This window comes from Hyperolius riggenbachi, chromosome 3, assembly GCF_040937935.1.
Source record: "Hyperolius riggenbachi isolate aHypRig1 chromosome 3, aHypRig1.pri, whole genome shotgun sequence".
Lineage (NCBI taxonomy): Eukaryota > Metazoa > Chordata > Amphibia > Anura > Hyperoliidae > Hyperolius > Hyperolius riggenbachi.
The window spans coordinates 142,527,768-142,546,157 of record NC_090648.1 but is presented as its reverse complement, the minus strand read 5'-3'; positions in this window follow the sequence as shown (position 1 = coordinate 142,546,157).

Below are 18,390 nucleotides of genomic sequence, written 5' to 3'. Positions count from 1 at the left end.
TGTTCGACCCGAACTCCGAACATAATGGAAGTCAATGGGGACCCGAACTTTTGTGCTTTGTAAAGCCTCCTTGCATGCTACATACCCCAAATTTACAGGGTATGTGCACCTTGGGAGTGGGTACAAGAGGAAAAAAAATTTAGCAAAAAGAGCTTATAGTTTTTGAGAAAATCGATTTTAAAGTTTCAAAGGGAAAACTGTCTTTTAAATGCGGGAAATGTCTGTTTTCTTTGCACAGGTAACATGCTTTTTGTCGGCATGCAGTCATAAATGTAATACATATAAGAGGTTCCAGGAAAAGGGACCGGTAACGCTAACCCAGCAGCAGCACACGTGATGGAACAAGAGGAGGGTGGCGCAGGAGGAGAAGGCCACGCTTTGAGACACAACAACCCAGGCCTTGCATGAGGACAAGAAGCGTGCGGATAGCAATTTGCATTTTGTCGCCATGCAGTCATAAATGTAATACAGATGAGAGGTTCAATAAACAGGGACCGGAAACGCTAACCCATCACAGATGTTCATTGTTCATGTTACTTGGTTGGGGTCCGGGAGTGTTGCGTAGTCGTTTCCAATCCAGGATTGATTCATTTTAATTTGAGTCAGACGGTCTGCATTTTCTGTGGAGAGGCGGATACGCCGCCGATCTGTGACGATGCCTCCGGCAGCACTGAAACAGCGTTCCGACATAACGCTGGCTGCCGGGCAAGCCAGCACCTCTATTGCGTACATTGCCAGTTTGTGCCAGGTGTCTAGCTTCGATACCCAATAGTTGAAGGGTGCAGATGGATTGTTCAACACAGCTACGCCATCTGACATGTAGTCCTTGACCATCTTCTCCAGGCGATCGGTGTTGGAGGTGGATCTGCATGCTTGCTGTTCTGTGTGCTGCTGCATGGGTGTCAGAAAATTTTCCCACTCCAAGGACACTGCCGATACCATTCCCTTTTGGGCACTAGCTGCGGTTTGTGTTGTTTGCTGCCCTCCTGGTCGTCCTGGGTTTGCGGAAGTCAGTCTGTCGGCGTACAACTGGCTAGAGGAGGGGGAGGATGTCAATCTCCTCTCTAAAGTCTCCACAAGGGCCTGCTGGTATTCTTCCATTTTGACCTGTCTGGCTCTTTCTTCAAGCAGTTTTGGAACATTGTGTTTGTACCGTGGATCCAGAAGGGTATAAACCCAGTAATTGGTGTTGTCCAGAATGCGCACAATGCGTGGGTCGCGTTCAATGCAGTCCTAGGCCGAAGAGGTCATAGCCTAGGGTCACAAACCCTGTTTATTGGGCAATTTCAATGGTGGCGAACCTGACGTACATAAATCGCAGCAATGGCCGTTAGCAACGTCTGAATCTCACGAAATGTCTCATGCAGGTAGAAGACATATTGTTAGACTGGGGCTCCAAAGATGGGTTCCCTACATCTCTGCAAACCAGAGTTACAGGGCTCCAAATTTGGTAAAATCTCCCATAGGCTTTCATTGGGCCTCCTATTTACAGTTCCAAAATCTCACATCTTTTCAAAGGGCAATTACTCAGCAGTGGCAAATTTTCTAGCATTGTAGGGACCCTTAGGGGGAACATGACTGGTGAGTTTCGGGCCCCTAGGCCGAAGAAGTCATAGCCTAGGGTCACAAAAACCTGTTTATTTGGGCTATTTCAATGGTAGTGATGGTGACGTACATAAATCGCAGCAATGGCCGTTAGCAAAGTCTGAATCTCACGAAATGTCTCATGCAGGTAGAAGACATATTGTTAGACTTGGATTCCAAAGATGGGGTCCCTACATCTCTGCAAACCAGAGTTACAGGGGTCCAAAATTGGTAAAATCCCCCATAGGATTTCATTGGCTCCCTATTTCACTTTCCAAAATCTCACATCTTTTCAAAGGGCAATGGCTCAGCAGTACCAAATTTTCTAGCATTGTAGGGACCCTTAGGGGGAACATGACTGGTGAGTTTCGGGCCCCTAGGCCGAAGAGGTAGGGTCACAAAAACCTGTTTATTGGGGCTATTTCAATGGTAGTGATGGTGACGTACATAAATCGCAGCAATGGCCGTTAGCAAAGTCTGAATCTCACGAAATGTCTCATGCAGGTAGAAGACATATTGTTAGACTTGGATTCCAAAGATGGGGTCCCTACATCTCTGCAAACCAGAGTTACAGGGGTCCAAAATTGGTAAAATCCCCCATAGGATTTCATTGGCTCCCTATTTCACTTTCCAAAATCTCACATCTTTTCAAAGGGCAATGGCTCAGCAGTACCAAATTTTCTAGCATTGTAGGGACCCTTAGGGGGAACATGACTGGTGAGTTTCGGGCCCCTAGGCCGAAGAGGTCATAGCCTAGGGTCACAAAAACCTGTTTATTGGGGCTATTTCAATGGTAGTGATGGTGACGTACATAAATCGCAGCAATGGCCGTTAGCAAAGTCTGAATCTCACGAAATGTCTCATGCAGGTAGAAGACATATTGTTAGACTTGGATTCCAAAGATGGGGTCCCTACATCTCTGCAAACCAGAGTTACAGGGGTCCAAAATTGGTAAAATCCCCCATAGGATTTCATTGGCTCCCTATTTCACTTTCCAAAATCTCACATCTTTTCAAAGGGCAATGGCTCAGCAGTACCAAATTTTCTAGCATTGTAGGGACCCTTAGGGGGAACATGACTGGTGAGTTTCGGGCCCCTAGGCCGAAGAGGTCATAGCCTAGGGTCACAAAAACCTGTTTATTGGGGCTATTTCAATGGTAGTGATGGTGACGTACATAAATCGCAGCAATGGCCGTTAGCAAAGTCTGAATATCACGAAATGTCTCATGCAGGTAGAAGACATATTGTTAGACTTGGATTCCAAAGATGGGGTCCCTACATCTCTGCAAACCAGAGTTACAGGGGTCCAAAATTGGTAAAATCCCCCATAGGATTTCATTGGCTCCCTATTTCACTTTCCAAAATCTCACATCTTTTCAAAGGGCAATGGCTCAGCAGTACCAAATTTTCTAGCATTGTAGGGACCCTTAGGGGGAACATGACTGGTGAGTTTCGGGCCCCTAGGCCGAAGAGGTCATAGCCTAGGGTCACAAAAACCTGTTTATTGGGGCTATTTCAATGGTAGTGATGGTGACGTACATAAATCGCAGCAATGGCCGTTAGCAAAGTCTGAATCTCACGAAATGTCTCATGCAGGTAGAAGACATATTGTTAGACTTGGATTCCAAAGATGGGGTCCCTACATCTCTGCAAACCAGAGTTACAGGGGTCCAAAATTGGTAAAATCCCCCATAGGCTTTCATTGGGCCTCCTATTTACCGTTCCAAAATCTCACACCATTTCAAAGGGCAATGGCTCAGCAGTGGCAAAACTCACCAGTCATGATCCCCCTAAGGGTCCCTACAATGCTAGAAAATTTGGTACTGCTGAGCCATTGCCCTTTGAAAAGATGTGAGATTTTGGAAAGTGAAATAGGGAGCCAATGAAATCCTATGGGGGATTTTACCAATTTTGGACCCCTGTAACTCTGGTTTGCAGAGATGTAGGGACCCCATCTTTAGAATCCAAGTCTAACAATATGTCTTCTACCTGCATGAGACATTTCGTGAGATTCAGACTTTGCTAACGGCCATTGCTGCGATTTATGTACGTCACCATCACTACCATTGAAATAGCCCCAATAAACAGGTTTTTGTGACCCTAGGCTATGACCTCTTTGGCCTAGGGGCCCGAAACTCACCAGTCATGTTCCCCCTAAGGGTCCCTACAATGCTAGAAAATTTGGTACTGCTGTGCCATTGCCCTTTGAAAAGATGTGAGATTTTGGAAAGTGAAATAGGGAGCCAATGAAATCCTATGGGGGATTTTACCAATTTTGGACCCCTGTAACTCTGGTTTGCAGAGATGTAGGGACCCCATCTTTGGAATCCAAGTCTAACAATATGTCTTCTACCTGCATGAGACATTTCGTGAGATTCAGACTTTGCTAACGGCCATTGCTGCGATTTATGTACGTCACCATCACTACCATTGAAATAGCCCCAATAAACAGGTTTTTGTGACCCTAGGCTATGACCTCTTCGGCCTAGGGGCCCGAAACTCACCAGTCATGTTCCCCCTAAGGGTCCCTACAATGCTAGAAAATTTGGTACTGCTGAGCCATTGCCCTTTGAAAAGATGTGAGATTTTGGAAAGTGAAATAGGGAGCCAATGAAATCCTATGGGGGATTTTACCAATTTTGGACCCCTGTAACTCTGGTTTGCAGAGATGTAGGGACCCCATCTTTGGAATCCAAGTCTAACAATATGTCTTCTACCTGCATGAGACATTTCGTGAGATTCAGACTTTGCTAACGGCCATTGCTGCGATTTATGTACGTCACCATCACTACCATTGAAATAGCCCAAATAAACAGGTTTTTGTGACCCTAGGCTATGACCTCTTTGGCCTAGGGGCCCGAAACTCACCAGTCATGTTCCCCCTAAGGGTCCCTACAATGCTAGAAAATTTGGTACTGCTGTGCCATTGCCCTTTGAAAAGATGTGAGATTTTGGAAAGTGAAATAGGGAGCCAATGAAATCCTATGGGGGATTTTACCAATTTTGGACCCCTGTAACTCTGGTTTGCAGTGATGTAGGGACCCCATCTTTGGATTCCAAGTCTAACAATATGTCTTCTACCTGCATGAGACATTTCGTGAGATTCAGACTTTGCTAACGGCCATTGCTGCGATTTATGTACGTCACCATCACTACCATTGAAATAGCCCCAATAAACAGGTTTTTGTGACCCTAGGCTATGACCTCTTCGGCCTAGGGGCCCGAAACTCACCAGTCATGTTCCCCCTAAGGGTCCCTACAATGCTAGAAAATTTGGTACTGCTGAGCCATTGCCCTTTGAAAAGATGTGAGATTTTGGAAAGTGAAATAGGGAGCCAATGAAATCCTATGGGGGATTTTACCAATTTTGGACCCCTGTAACTCTGGTTTGCAGAGATGTAGGGACCCCATCTTTGGAATCCAAGTCTAACAATATGTCTTCTACCTGCATGAGACATTTCGTGAGATTCAGACTTTGCTAACGGCCATTGCTGCGATTTATGTACGTCACCATCACTACCATTGAAATAGCCCAAATAAACAGGTTTTTGTGACCCTAGGCTATGACCTCTTTGGCCTAGGGGCCCGAAACTCACCAGTCATGTTCCCCCTAAGGGTCCCTACAATGCTAGAAAATTTGCCACTGCTGAGTAATTGCCCTTTGAAAAGATGTGAGATTTTGGAACTGTAAATAGGAGGCCCAATGAAATCCTATGGGGGATTTTACCAAATTTGGAGCCCTGTAACTCTGGTTTGCAGAGATGTAGGGAACCCATCTTTGGAGCCCAAGTCTAACAATATGTCTTCTACCTGCATGAGACATTTCGTGAGATTCAGACGTTGCTAACGGCCATTGCTGCGATTTATGTACGTCAGACTCGCCACCATTGAAATTGCCCAATAAACAGGTTTTGTGACCCTAGGCTATGACCTCTTCGGCCTAGGACTGCATTGAACGCGACCCACGCATTGTGCGCATTCTGGACAACACCAATTACTGGGTTTATACCCTTCTGGATCCACGGTACAAACACAATGTTCCAAAACTGCTTGAAGAAAGAGCCAGACAGGTCAAAATGGAAGAATACCAGCAGGCCCTTGTGGAGACTTTAGAGAGGAGATTGACATCCTCCCCCTCCTCTAGCCAGTTGTACGCCGACAGACTGACTTCCGCAAACCCAGGACGACCAGGAGGGCAGCAAACAACACAAGCCGCAGCTAGTGCCCAAAAGGGAATGGTATCGGCAGTGTCCTTGGAGTGGGAAAATTTTCTGACACCCATGCAGCAGCACACAGAACAGCAAGCGTGCAGATCCACCTCCAACACCGATCGCCTGGAGAAGATGGTCAAGGACTACATGTCAGATGGCGTAGCTGTGTTGAACAATCCATCTGCACCCTTCAACTATTGGGTATCGAAGCTAGACACCTGGCACAAACTGGCAATGTACGCAATAGAGGTGCTGGCTTGCCCGGCAGCCAGCGTTATGTCGGAACGCTGTTTCAGTGCTGCCGGAGGCATCGTCACAGATCGGCGGCGTATCCGCCTCTCCACAGAAAATGCAGACCGTCTGACTCAAATTAAAATGAATCAATCCTGGATTGGAAACGACTACGCAACACTCCCGGACCCCAACCAAGTAACATGAACAATGAACATCTGTGATGGGTTAGCGTTTCCGGTCCCTGTTTATTGAACCTCTCATCTGTATTACATTTATGACTGCATGGCGACAAAATGCAAATTGCTATCCGCACGCTTCTTGTCCTCATGCAAGGCCTGGGTTGTTGTGTCTCAAAGCGTGGCCTTCTCCTCCTGCGCCACCCTCCTCTTGTTCCATCACGTGTGCTGCTGCTGGGTTAGCGTTACCGGTCCCTTTTCCTGGAACCTCTTATATGTATTACATTTATGACTGCATGCCGACAAAAAGCATGTTACCTGTGCAAAGAAAACAGACATTTCCCGCATTTAAAAGACAGTTTTCCCTTTGAAACTTTAAAATCGATTTTCTCAAAAACTATAAGCTCTTTTTGCTAAATTTTTTTTCCTCTTGTACCCACTCCCAAGGTGCACATACCCTGTACATTTGGGGTATGTAGCATGTAAGGAGGCTTTACAAAGCACAAAAGTTCGGGTCCCCATTGACTTCCATTATGTTCGGAGTTCGGCCATGCTCGGCCCGAACCCGAACATCTAGATGTTCGCCCAACACTACACGTGACCCGTTCGGCCAATCACAGCGCTAGCCGAACGTTCGGGTAACGTTCGGCCATGCGCTCTTAGTTCGGCCGTATGGCCGAACAGTTTGGCCGAACACCATCAGGTGTTCGGTCGAACCCGAACATCACTCGAACAGGGTGATGTTCTGCAGAACCCGAACAGTGGCGAACACTGTTCGCCCAACACTAGTGCAGAGTAGCAGGCTGAGTAGAGTAAATGATTGCTGTGTTTCAGCTGGGACATTAGCAAAGACAGGTTGCAGGATGTGTTAAGTGCTTCAGAAGTTGCCTGTCATTAGTAGCCATGTGCAATGGCTGCTGTAATACCAGAGTACCCTAGACTATTGATTATGTATCCTGATCAGAGTAATTAATCAATAATGCAAGGAAGTCTGGTGTTGCAGAAGCCTGTGATACAGGTGCTGACAGCTGACTTATGTAGTGAGCAGAGAAGCGAGCTCCAGGAAATTTAGATTAGCTTAATTGCAGGTAATCTTAGCTCTTTTCCCAGCTTCCCCTCCCACCCTGTTGTTTTCCCCATGCCCCTTTCCTCTTTTCAGCTGTTAGTGGCTTCTTTTAACAGCATGTCCCTGCCAAACAGCAGTGGCAGTGGTGTTGTCTGCAGTCCTAGTGTGAGGTCTTTCCATTATTTCTCCTCTCCCACCAGGCTCTCTGTCTTGTACCTCTACCTCTTTATCACCCCTCCTCCTATGCATCCCACTCTTTAGTATGTCCCCCTTTTCTGACTGTCCTCAGAGGAGCTCACAATCTAATTGTACCATAGTCATAGTCTAATGTCCTACCATATTATTATTGTGTATTAATATAGCACTGACATCTTCTGCGGCACAGATAGAGTAAAAAGTTGCATAACGGTTAGCTCCGTCCACATCCTGATGACTCCTTTTCCCCTAAAATCTCCCAAAATTTGCAGTGACACACTCGGTGCTCCAACCTATCAACCCTCCTTTCAATTTTGGGTGTTAAATTCCCTAGGAACACCACTGGCAGGTCTTAAACTGATCAGCAATTTATGTGCTAACATGCCCCTTAATTTCCATGAGAATAGCAATTTTCTGTAAAATAATGCAATTTACTGCACAAATTACCTCATAATTCATTACTAAAAAGTACAGCATGCGTTAAAACATGACTAAAATCTACCAGAATTGTTAATGTCAATACCACATGCAGTAAATTACCGTACATGTGTTAATTTGCTCAAAAACCCTACCAAAATTGTCTGTTAATACATGGAGAACTAAAATAACTGACTAGTGGGGTAAATTACCAAACTTGTGAGGTAAGTTATCAAATTTGTGAGGTAAATTACAGACTTGTGAGGTAAATACCTTATTAATATCAATTCACAAAGAAAATCTCATGCGGCAAAACAAATTAAGTGTTCAGTATATTTATCTCCAGCCTGTATCTGTCATTAGGAAAACAAATAGCCACTTCTGAGGTGACAGAAAAGTGTTAAGAAGGACAGAGAACAGGAAACACAGGGTGGAGACAAGAGGAAAGTTAAACTATTCAGTAACGTAAAAAGGTTGATTACATTTTTTCCCCCCTAATTTTTCTTGTGTTGTAAAGCAAAAATCCTCAATATTATTGTGTAGTAATTACAAATGGTTAATACAATGGTAATGGTTTTGAGCTGATAGAAAGTTTATGTTACTTTTATGCAGCTTGCTCTTGCTCTTTACTTGTCAGCATAATAAAGAATGCTTTCTGTATCAGATCTGGCTTCCATTTTCCATGCACTGCAATAATCCATCAAATGCTGAATGAAATACTGCATGATTCTTTCAAATAGTTGTTTGATAATTTACTGAACTATTACCACATGTGTAAAGACCTTAGTGAATACTGGTAAAAAATGTACCTTATAACTTCTACTTACAATCATTTTTACAGAAAATTCTTGTTCTCGCCCACTGTAGCTTCATAGTGAGAATTGGCTGATGATCTTGCAAGAAGCGAGATTGAGAACGATTTACTGCACGATCGAACTTGAAAATTTTGCTCACTCATACTAGCTCTTATCCATTAATGCTAAATGCACTATTAATCTCAAAGCAGGAAAAAAGGGTGGCGGTGGCTAGTGGATGATTGGGTGCCGTCATAGGCACTAATGCAAATATCATTAATATGGCTCTCAAAGCAGAAATGATGGCACCCAAGAAATATTGTTTTCAACATTAGAACATCAAAGTTTTTGAAATATGTGTATGGTTTTGAAACTTGCAACGTTATAGTTTTTGTCGTCATATTTTGTTTGTATGTACAAATTTTACGCAATCAAATATGTTATCATCTCTACATTTACAAGGGCTTCAGGAAAGGGGGTTTTAGGTTTAGGCACCACCAGGGGGGGGGGGGGGGGGGGTATTAGGGTTAGGCACCACCAGGGGGTCTTAGGGTCTGGCACCACCAGGAGGGTCTTAGGTTTAGGCACCACGAGGGGGGGTTATAGGATTAGGCACCACCAGAGGGGTCTAAGGGTTATTCACCACCAGGGGGTCTTAGGGTTTGGCACCACCGGGGGTGGGGGGGTCTGAGGGTTAGGAACCACCAGGGGGGTCTTAGGGTTTGGCTCCATCAGGGGGTGGTCTTAGGTTTAGGCACCACCAGGGGGGGTCTTAAGGTTAGGCGCCACCAAGGGGGGGGTCTTAGGTTTAGGCACCACCAAGGGAGGGTTCTTTGTGAGAGTAGGGTTAGGTTAAGTTGTATTATTGAATAACGAAACAACGTTTAAAGTTAATATCTTTTCAATTTCATTCCCATCTGTTTTACAACAATACTTATCATTTACATGTTTTCGGGTTCACTTCGCGCCCAGTTGAAGACAATCTTGATCGTTTATTACGATTTTGTTAGCCATGCGCGCCCTTTTTTCCTTGCGCCTTTATTTCATGCTCTCGGTAATCTACGGGAAGCTAGGATTGGTTAAAGTAAAAGAACTAAGACCATATCTCCTGTGCACTAATGTTAAGCTATGGGCTCCCTAGTGTTAATCTATGGGCAGCTAGGACTGGGGAAGGCAGGAGTCAAGCACCCGGTGAGGGAGGAAGTCACACAAGCATTGCTGTTTTTCATTTTACCATTTAGCTTTAATACAATTTACTTCATTTTTTTTTGCTTCATAATTTACAGCAAGTCTCCCTCTAGCCCTTCATGATTCCTGTTTCTTGTTGTGTAATATGAATTATGTCCTAGCCATCATAAATTCCAACATCTCTTGCCCACTGTGTGCACACAGCACTGACCTGAAGGGCCTCTAGCACTGGAGGGTAGTGGTTACCTTGCGACATAATAGCTTATTTCTACACTTCAGCCTTACATATACAGTAAATGCATGCAGATCAGCATCTGAGTGACGAGTTAATCTCCCTCTTCAGCAATGGATTTTCTGTGAGCTCTGCTCCCTCAGAACTTGTGTGTGTGTGACAGGAGAGCGGAGTCACGTCGTCCCGAGGAGCTGCTGAATCAGGCTGTGTCCAGATAGTGCTGACCTCTTCCATCCCTGACAAGCCAGAATGTGTAGCCTCAGCAGCTGTAACCCTAATCTCTTTAATGTCCAGAGGAAGCGGCAGGTTCTGCAGAACAATTATTGCTGATATACAGCCCCCTGCTGAGCACTTGGGTGAGGAGAACATAATAGGGCCTATGGTGTGACTTCTCATTCTGAATATTATAATGAGGGAATTCAGGCTCAGTAGTTCTAGACACACAAGCCCATATTATTGTCATATCCATATATATAGTTCTCATAATATACAAAAAGCTGCTTGAATTCAACTTGTATTGAAAGAGCTATTCATTTATGTTGTTGACCATTGTGAGAGGTGGAATATGTACCGGGTGCTAAGCTCCCTGGGGTGAGCAACCTTTTCAGGTATAGAGACCAGTCCAGTGGCTTTGCCTTCAAACAGTGGTGTGTTTATTTACAGCTATATACACAGGTGCATAAACAGGTGCTTCAAAACAAAGTAAATTCAAAAACAAAACCCTAGCCGTGTCTCGGCTCTAACTATACAATATATACAGATCTAACTATAGACTGAACAAGCCTTATGCTTTGTTAGTCACACTGCAACAAATGACAGTTTTTAAACCAACCTTTTAGCTCCAGCCAGACCAACCTGTCTGCTCCCCAGGTTACAGAGCCATGAATGAGAGCAGGGCTTAGCTATTTAACATAATCCACCTCCTGAATACTAATTAATGAATCCATTGGATTCCTGGAGTGGATCACAGCTCCCTGTATGCAAAGGTTAGAAGTCTGGGTGATATATAAACTCCTGACAGAACTTTTCCAGGCTCTCTGTTAGCCATCCTGCTACATACCCTCCCCCCTTGTTTCAACCCCAAGGTTGGAACACCCACAGAAAAACATGAGTGTACTCGGGATAGGGCGTCTGCATTTCCCATCTTTGCTCCTGGTCTATGTTTTATAGTAAAACTATAATCTTGCAAAGTAAGAAACCAGCGATTTACCCTTCTATTTGTCTCTTTCTTCTGTGCCATCCATTTGAGAGGAGCATGATCAGTTATTAAATCAAAGTGACGACCCAACAAGTAATATCTCAATGCCTCTAGGGCCCACTTTATAGCCAGACATTCCTTTTCTATCACTGCATATTTTCTCTCATGTTCATTTAGTTTTCTACTTAAATACACAATAGGGTGTTCTTCCCCATTCTGTACTTGTGACAATACTGCTCCCAGACCTACATCCGATGCGTCTGTCTGAACTACAAAGTCCTTGGAAAAGTCTGGGGAGTACAAGACTGGCTGTTCACAAAGGGCCTTCTTCAAGACCAGAAATGACTGTTCTGCCTCAGGAGACCACTTTACCATCACTGAGTCTTTTCCTTTTGTAAGGTCAGTCAAGGGTGCTGCAAGAGTTGCAAAATTTGGGATAAATCGTCTATAATACCCAGTAATGCCAAGAAAAGCTCTGACCTGTTTTTTGTTTGTAGGGCGTGGCCACTCCTGTATGGCTGCAGTTTTCACTAATTGTGGTTTTATTACCCCACGACCGATAGTGTACCCAAGATATTTGGCTTCCTCCAACCCAATGGCACATTTTTTTGGATTGGCAGTGAGGCCTGCTTTGCGGATAGCTGTAAGAACGGCTTGAACACGTGTAAGGTGGGACTCCCAGTCAGTGCTATGTACAACTACGTCATCTAGGTAGGCTGCAGAATATTGTTGGTGGGGTCTTAAAATTCTGTCCATGGCTCTCTGGAAGGTAGCAGGGGCATTTTGTAACCCAAATGGCATCACTTTATATTGAAATGACCCCTCAGGAGTTACAAAAGCTGTTTTTTCCTTGGCATTTTCTGTCAGGGGTATCTGCCAGTAACCTTTAGTCAAGTCTAAGGTGGTCAAATATCTAGCTGATCCCAGTCTGTCAATGAGCTCATCCACCCGGGGCATGGGATATGTGTCAAACTTGGTCACTGAATTTAATTTCCTGAAATCGTTACAAAATCTCCAACTACCGTCTGGTTTTGGGACTAAGACGATGGGACTGGACCAGTCACTATTGGATTCCTCAATTACCCCTAAACCCAGCATTTTTTTTACTTCATCTGTGACAGCTTGTCTCCGTGCTTCCGGTATTCTATAGGGCTTAAGTTTTACACGAACTCCCGGTTCGGTAACAATGTCATGTTGTGTTACTGTAGTCTGGCCAGGTAAGTCTGAAAACACGTCTCTATTTCTCTGCAGGAATTCTCTTACCTCCTGTTGTTGAGAACTAGATAACGTGTTGGCAATTGTCACTTCAGGAATTTTAGGGGCTTCAGTACACCTCTGAGAGGCCACCAGGGTGGTCTCTGCTACTAAAGAGACCCTGTCTTTCCACGGTTTCAACAAATTTATGTGATAGATCTGTTCAGTTTTCCTTTTATCAGGTTGATAAATTTTGTAGTTTACCTCCCCAACTTTTCCAATGACTTCATAGGGCCCCTGCCACTTAGCCAAGAACTTGCTCTCAGCAGTTGGGACTAACACCAGTACTCTGTCCCCAGGTGAAAAAGTGCGGACTTGAGCACTACGATTGTAAATTCTACTTTGGGCTTCCTGGGCTTGGGCTAAATGTCTTTTCACAATGGGCATAACTGTTGCAATTCTATCTTGCATCTGAGAAATGTGATCAATAACACTTCTGTGAGGTGTTTTTTCCCCTTCCCAGGTCTCTCTTGCTATGTCCAGTAGCCCCCTAGGATGTCTCCCATATAATAATTCAAAAGGGGAATAACCTGTGGAAGACTGAGGAACTTCCCTAATAGCAAACATCAGGTAGGGAAGAAGACAGTCCCAATTTTTTCCATCCTTATCAATGACCTTTCTTAACATGCTTTTCAGGGTTTTATTAAACCGTTCCACCAAGCCATCAGTTTGAGGATGGTACACAGAAGTTCGCAGCTGAGTCACCTTAAACAATTTACACAGCTCTTTAGTTACTCGAGACATAAAAGGGGTTCCTTGATCTGTTAGAATTTCCTTAGGGACACCAACTCTGCTAAACACATGGAGCAATTCACGAGCAATATTTTTGGCAGATGTATTGCGTAGGGGTATGGCCTCAGGATAACGTGTAGCGTAGTCTAGAATCACTAGAATATGCTGATGGCCCCTTGCGGACTTGGGAAGGGGTCCAACAAGGTCCATAGCTATTCTTTCAAATGGCACTTCAATAATTGGCAGTGGCACTAATGGACTTCTAAAGTGAGGCATAGGTGCAGACTTCTGGCAAACAGGGCAGGATTTACAAAAACTTTCAATTTCTTTCTGTACCCCAGGCCAGTAAAACCTTTGCAAGACTCTCTCAGTGGTTTTTTCAATACCCAAGTGACCACCCAACAAGTGCCCATGAGCAAGCTCCATTACCAGTTTTCTGTGTGATTTAGGTACCAGCAACTGTTCAACAATTTCATCATTTTTTTTACATACTCTGTAGATTAAGTCATCATTACTAATGAAATAAGGAAAACACAACCTATCCTCTGGTTGGACAGGTTTACCATCAATCATCACAACATTTTCCCATGCTCTGACAAGGGTAGAATCTTTTCGCTGTTCTGTACCAAAGTTTTCTTTATGCACATTAAGATCAACCAGCTCCAAACCAACCTCTTGGTTAGAGGAGGTCTGCCTATCTTCCCTGGCCGTAGGGACTTCCCCAGACTCCTCCAGTTCTCCTGCCATAACAGAGAAAGGAAAAACTGGAAGTTCCTGGGAGGAGTCGTCTCTACATAACTGCTCTGCAGACCTCAGAGGTACTGATTCAGAAATGGGGATCAGATCTGGACAGTCCCACAGTCCCCAAAATTTTGGAAAGTCCCTTCCAATAATTGCATCATGTAATAAATGAGGTACTACTCCAACTACATGATTCACAGTCCCCAATGCAGTTCCAAATGCAACCGTTGCTATGGGATACTCTCGGGTATCCCCATGAATGCACACTACAGCCACTTTCCCAGACTGGAAGTTCTCAGAGCCAATCACATCAGCATTGATCAATGTTATTACGCTCCCCGAGTCCAGCAAAGCAGTGACATGCTTACTATTCACAGATACAGTACACATGTGTTTTCCGATTGCTGACATGGCTGTACATGAAGCAGAAGCAAACAAGGACTGCCTCCTATCTCCGAAAGAGAAATCACACTGCATTGGTTCATCAGTTAAAGGACAGTTTGCAGCCACATGTCCAAATTCATGGCAACGAAAACATTTAACAGTTTCCAAGTTAGGCCTTCGGAGAGGCCCGCGATTCCCAGGTGTGGGACGCCAATCTCTAGGCTTATTATCAACATTCCTTCCCCCTGAGTCTTTACCATGCTTACCACCCACTTCCCCCAGAACAGTCTTACCGGTTGCCAGGGGATACCGTGGCTTTGGGTGGAAAGTCCGTGAGCTTGCAGGGGAGGAAGTCAAGTCCTCAGCCGCAAAGTACCTCTCCACTAATTCCACCAGATGATCTGCAGTTGTTGGATCTCCCTGGCTCACCCATCTTTGCAGAGAAACAGGTAGAGCTCTTAAATAGCGATCCATGACCACTCTTTCCACTATCTGGGGCCCAGACAGAGTCTCCGGTTGCAGCCACTTTCGAACTAAATGGATAAGATCAAACATTTGTGACCGTGGAGGTCTCCCAACTTGGTAGGACCAGCTGCTAACCCGCTGTGCCTGTACAGCCAGAGTAACACCCAGCCGGGCTAAAATTTCCTGTTTCAACTTTTTGTAATCCGCAGCATTCGCAGGTTCCAAGTCGTAGTAGGCTTTCTGCGCTTCCCCTGTAAGCAAGGGGGCCACCAGTCCAGCCCACTGAGTCTGAGGCCAGTTTTCCCTTTCAGCTGTCCTCTCAAAGGTAACCAGAAAGGCTTCTGCATCATCCTCTGCAGTCATCTTGGACAGGAAACGACCCACATGGATAGCTGAGTGGTTACCACCACCACCTGTAGCTGTATCAGGAGACCGCTGTGCAAGTCCCTGCACCACCTCTGTGAGAGTTTTCCGATCCTTTTCTGCATCACTTGCTAATTTCAAAAACAGTTCCTGTGTCTGCTCCTGCACAGCCTTGATTTGCTGCGCAGTTTGTGTCTGCACCACATTTATCATGTCCCGATACTGGGCATTTGCTTGCTGCTGTGCAGCGTTTGCTTGTTGCAAGGCTGCATTAGACAACACCAACTGTTTCACCAGTTCGTCCATTATTTTTGCAATTCAGGTACTGGCTCTTTAAATAGCACCTATCCAGCTGCCCCTCGCATCCTCCACCATATGTGAGAGGTGGAATATGTACCGGGTGCTAAGCTCCCTGGGGTGAGCAACCTTTTCAGGTATAGAGACCAGTCCAGTGGCTTTGCCTTCAAACAGTGGTGTGTTTATTTACAGCTATATACACAGGTGCATAAACAGGTGCTTCAAAACAAAGTAAATTCAAAAACAAAACCCTAGCCGTGTCTCGGCTCTAACTATACAATATATACAGATCTAACTATAGACTGAACAAGCCTTATGCTTTGTTAGTCACACTGCAACAAATGACAGTTTTTAAACCAACCTTTTAGCTCCAGCCAGACCAACCTGTCTGCTCCCCAGGTTACAGAGCCATGAATGAGAGCAGGGCTTAGCTATTTAACATAATCCACCTCCTGAATACTAATTAATGAATCCATTGGATTCCTGGAGTGGATCACAGCTCCCTGTATGCAAAGGTTAGAAGTCTGGGTGATATATAAACTCCTGACAGGACTTTTCCAGGCTCTCTGTTAGCCATCCTGCTACACCATCTTGTTGTCTTGCTGTCATGCAATTACCCAGCCGGGTGGCGTAGTGGATAACACTCTCACCTTGCAGTGCTGGGTCCCTGGTTCGATTCCCAGCCACTCTCTGCACAAAGTTTGTATGTTCTCCACTATAACTTTAGCTGGAGGGGAGCGCAGAGGGGAGAGCCCCGAGGTGAGGGAGAGGGGGGGAACTTCCCCTCTCCCCGCTGACTGTGGCCAAGGCTTTCCCCTCATGCTGCCACCCCTCCAGCTCCCACAAAACGGCCCCGAGCGGGCCCCGGGGGGGGGGGGGGGCGGGCTCCCCCACAGGCGCAGAGGTTGCAGGGCCTATTGGTACGCCAGTGCAGGTGAGACTTGTACTAGTAGGGCAGTACCTCTTTCATATGCATACTGTAAGTGCTCTTTTTTGTCTTTCATCTTCACAGTGAATCATCGAGCTGCCCAGTACCTCCTTTCACCTGATCGGACTGCACACCAGGATCATCCAGCCTTAACCCTACTCCTGGCTGGTGAATCATCAGTTGAGAGTAGTGAGGAGCAAAAAGGTCTCATAACATGCTCATTTACCCTGAAGAAAAAGGAATTTCAGCCAATCAAAAGCAGTGTTTTTAAGAATATTATTTTATTTTTCCTGATGCAAAAATTCACAAAAAACACAAAAAAATCACTCCTTTTTGAAAATAACTTAAAAAAATCACAAATATATTACAAAATGATTTTCGAGGGCTTTTTCATTTGAAAGTCAAATTTTACATTATTTTAGTGAAAATGAATGCAAAAAGAATATCAGCATTTCCGCTCATCATTGATCATGCCAGTGTTTAGGATGGGCAGACAAATGTGTGCTACCGGATGAACCACACCTTTCTTGATTTAGTCTCATCAATTAATTTGAACTGTGCCAAAAATGTGTGAGGACCTCGGCCCTTGGTGAGTGGAATGCAATAGCCCTGCTGCCTAAGCAATTAACTAGCAGATGGTTAATCATTCAGCCACTAGAGGCTCTGACTGAATTCCTTCTCTGGGTCAGGAGAATTGTATGTTAAAACAATGTTTTGCTCATCAGTCCATGTGCCACAGCCCTCAAGACACACCATTTTAACCCTAAGGGCCCTTTTGCACTTAATCAGTTGCTCTCAGTTAAAACTGTAAGAAAACTGATTTTCAAAGTAATGCCCATGTTTTCCTATGGCACCTTTCACACTTAACGCATTTTAACTGAAATCTTTGTCACAATGCACTGCTATGGAAAAACGCGTACTAACGCATACTAACGCACACTAACACACACCAACTGATTAAGTGTAAAATGGGCCTTAAAGAGACTCCGTAACAAAAATTTCATCCGGTTTTCTTCCATCCTACAAGTTCCAAAATCTATTCTAATGTGTTCTGGCTTACTGCAGCACGTTCTACTATCACCATCTCTGTAATAAATCAACTTATCTCTCTCCTGTCAGACTTGTCGGCCTGTGTCTGGAAGGCTGCCAAGTTCTTCAGTGTTGTGGTTCTGTGATGCATCTCCCCCCTCCAGGCCCCTCTCTGCACACTGCCTGTGTATTATTTAGATTAGTGCAGCTTCTCTCTGCTCTATTATCTTTTACAAGCTGGATAAATCCTCCTCTGAGCTGGCTGGGCTTTCACATACTGAGGAATTACATACAGGTAGAGCTGTCTGCACTCTGCAGGAAGAAACAGCCTGACACTTCAGTGGAAGATAGCTGCAGGGGGAAAGAAACACACAAATGATCTCTTGAGATTAAAAAGGAAGGTTGTATACAGCCTGCTTGTGTATGGATGTATTTTCTATGTGTGGACATTCTGTACATCAACCTACTTCCTGTTTTGGAGGCCATTTTGTTTGTTTATAAACAAACTTTTTAAAACTGTTTTAACCACTTTTAATGCGGCGGGGAGCGGCAAAATTGTGACAGAGGGTAATAGGAGATGTCCCCTAACGCACTGGTATGTTTACTTTTGTGCGATTTTAACAATACAGATTCTCTTTAAGGTACTCAGGAACTAAAGCATCTCTCACAAACAGGGGCTTAGCAATAGAGGGTGCAGAGGTTGCAACCGCATTGGGGCCCCTAGACCAGAGGGGCCTATTAAGGTCCCTCCTTCATTCATGTTGTTAGCTTTTCGATGGTGCTATACTGGTAATAAACACCTCTATATGTGCATTGAATAGTGGTAATCCTTAAAGTGGAATATAACTCAGTATTTCTTCTTTGCTCTAAAAGATTATTTACAGCATATAATATACTAACTT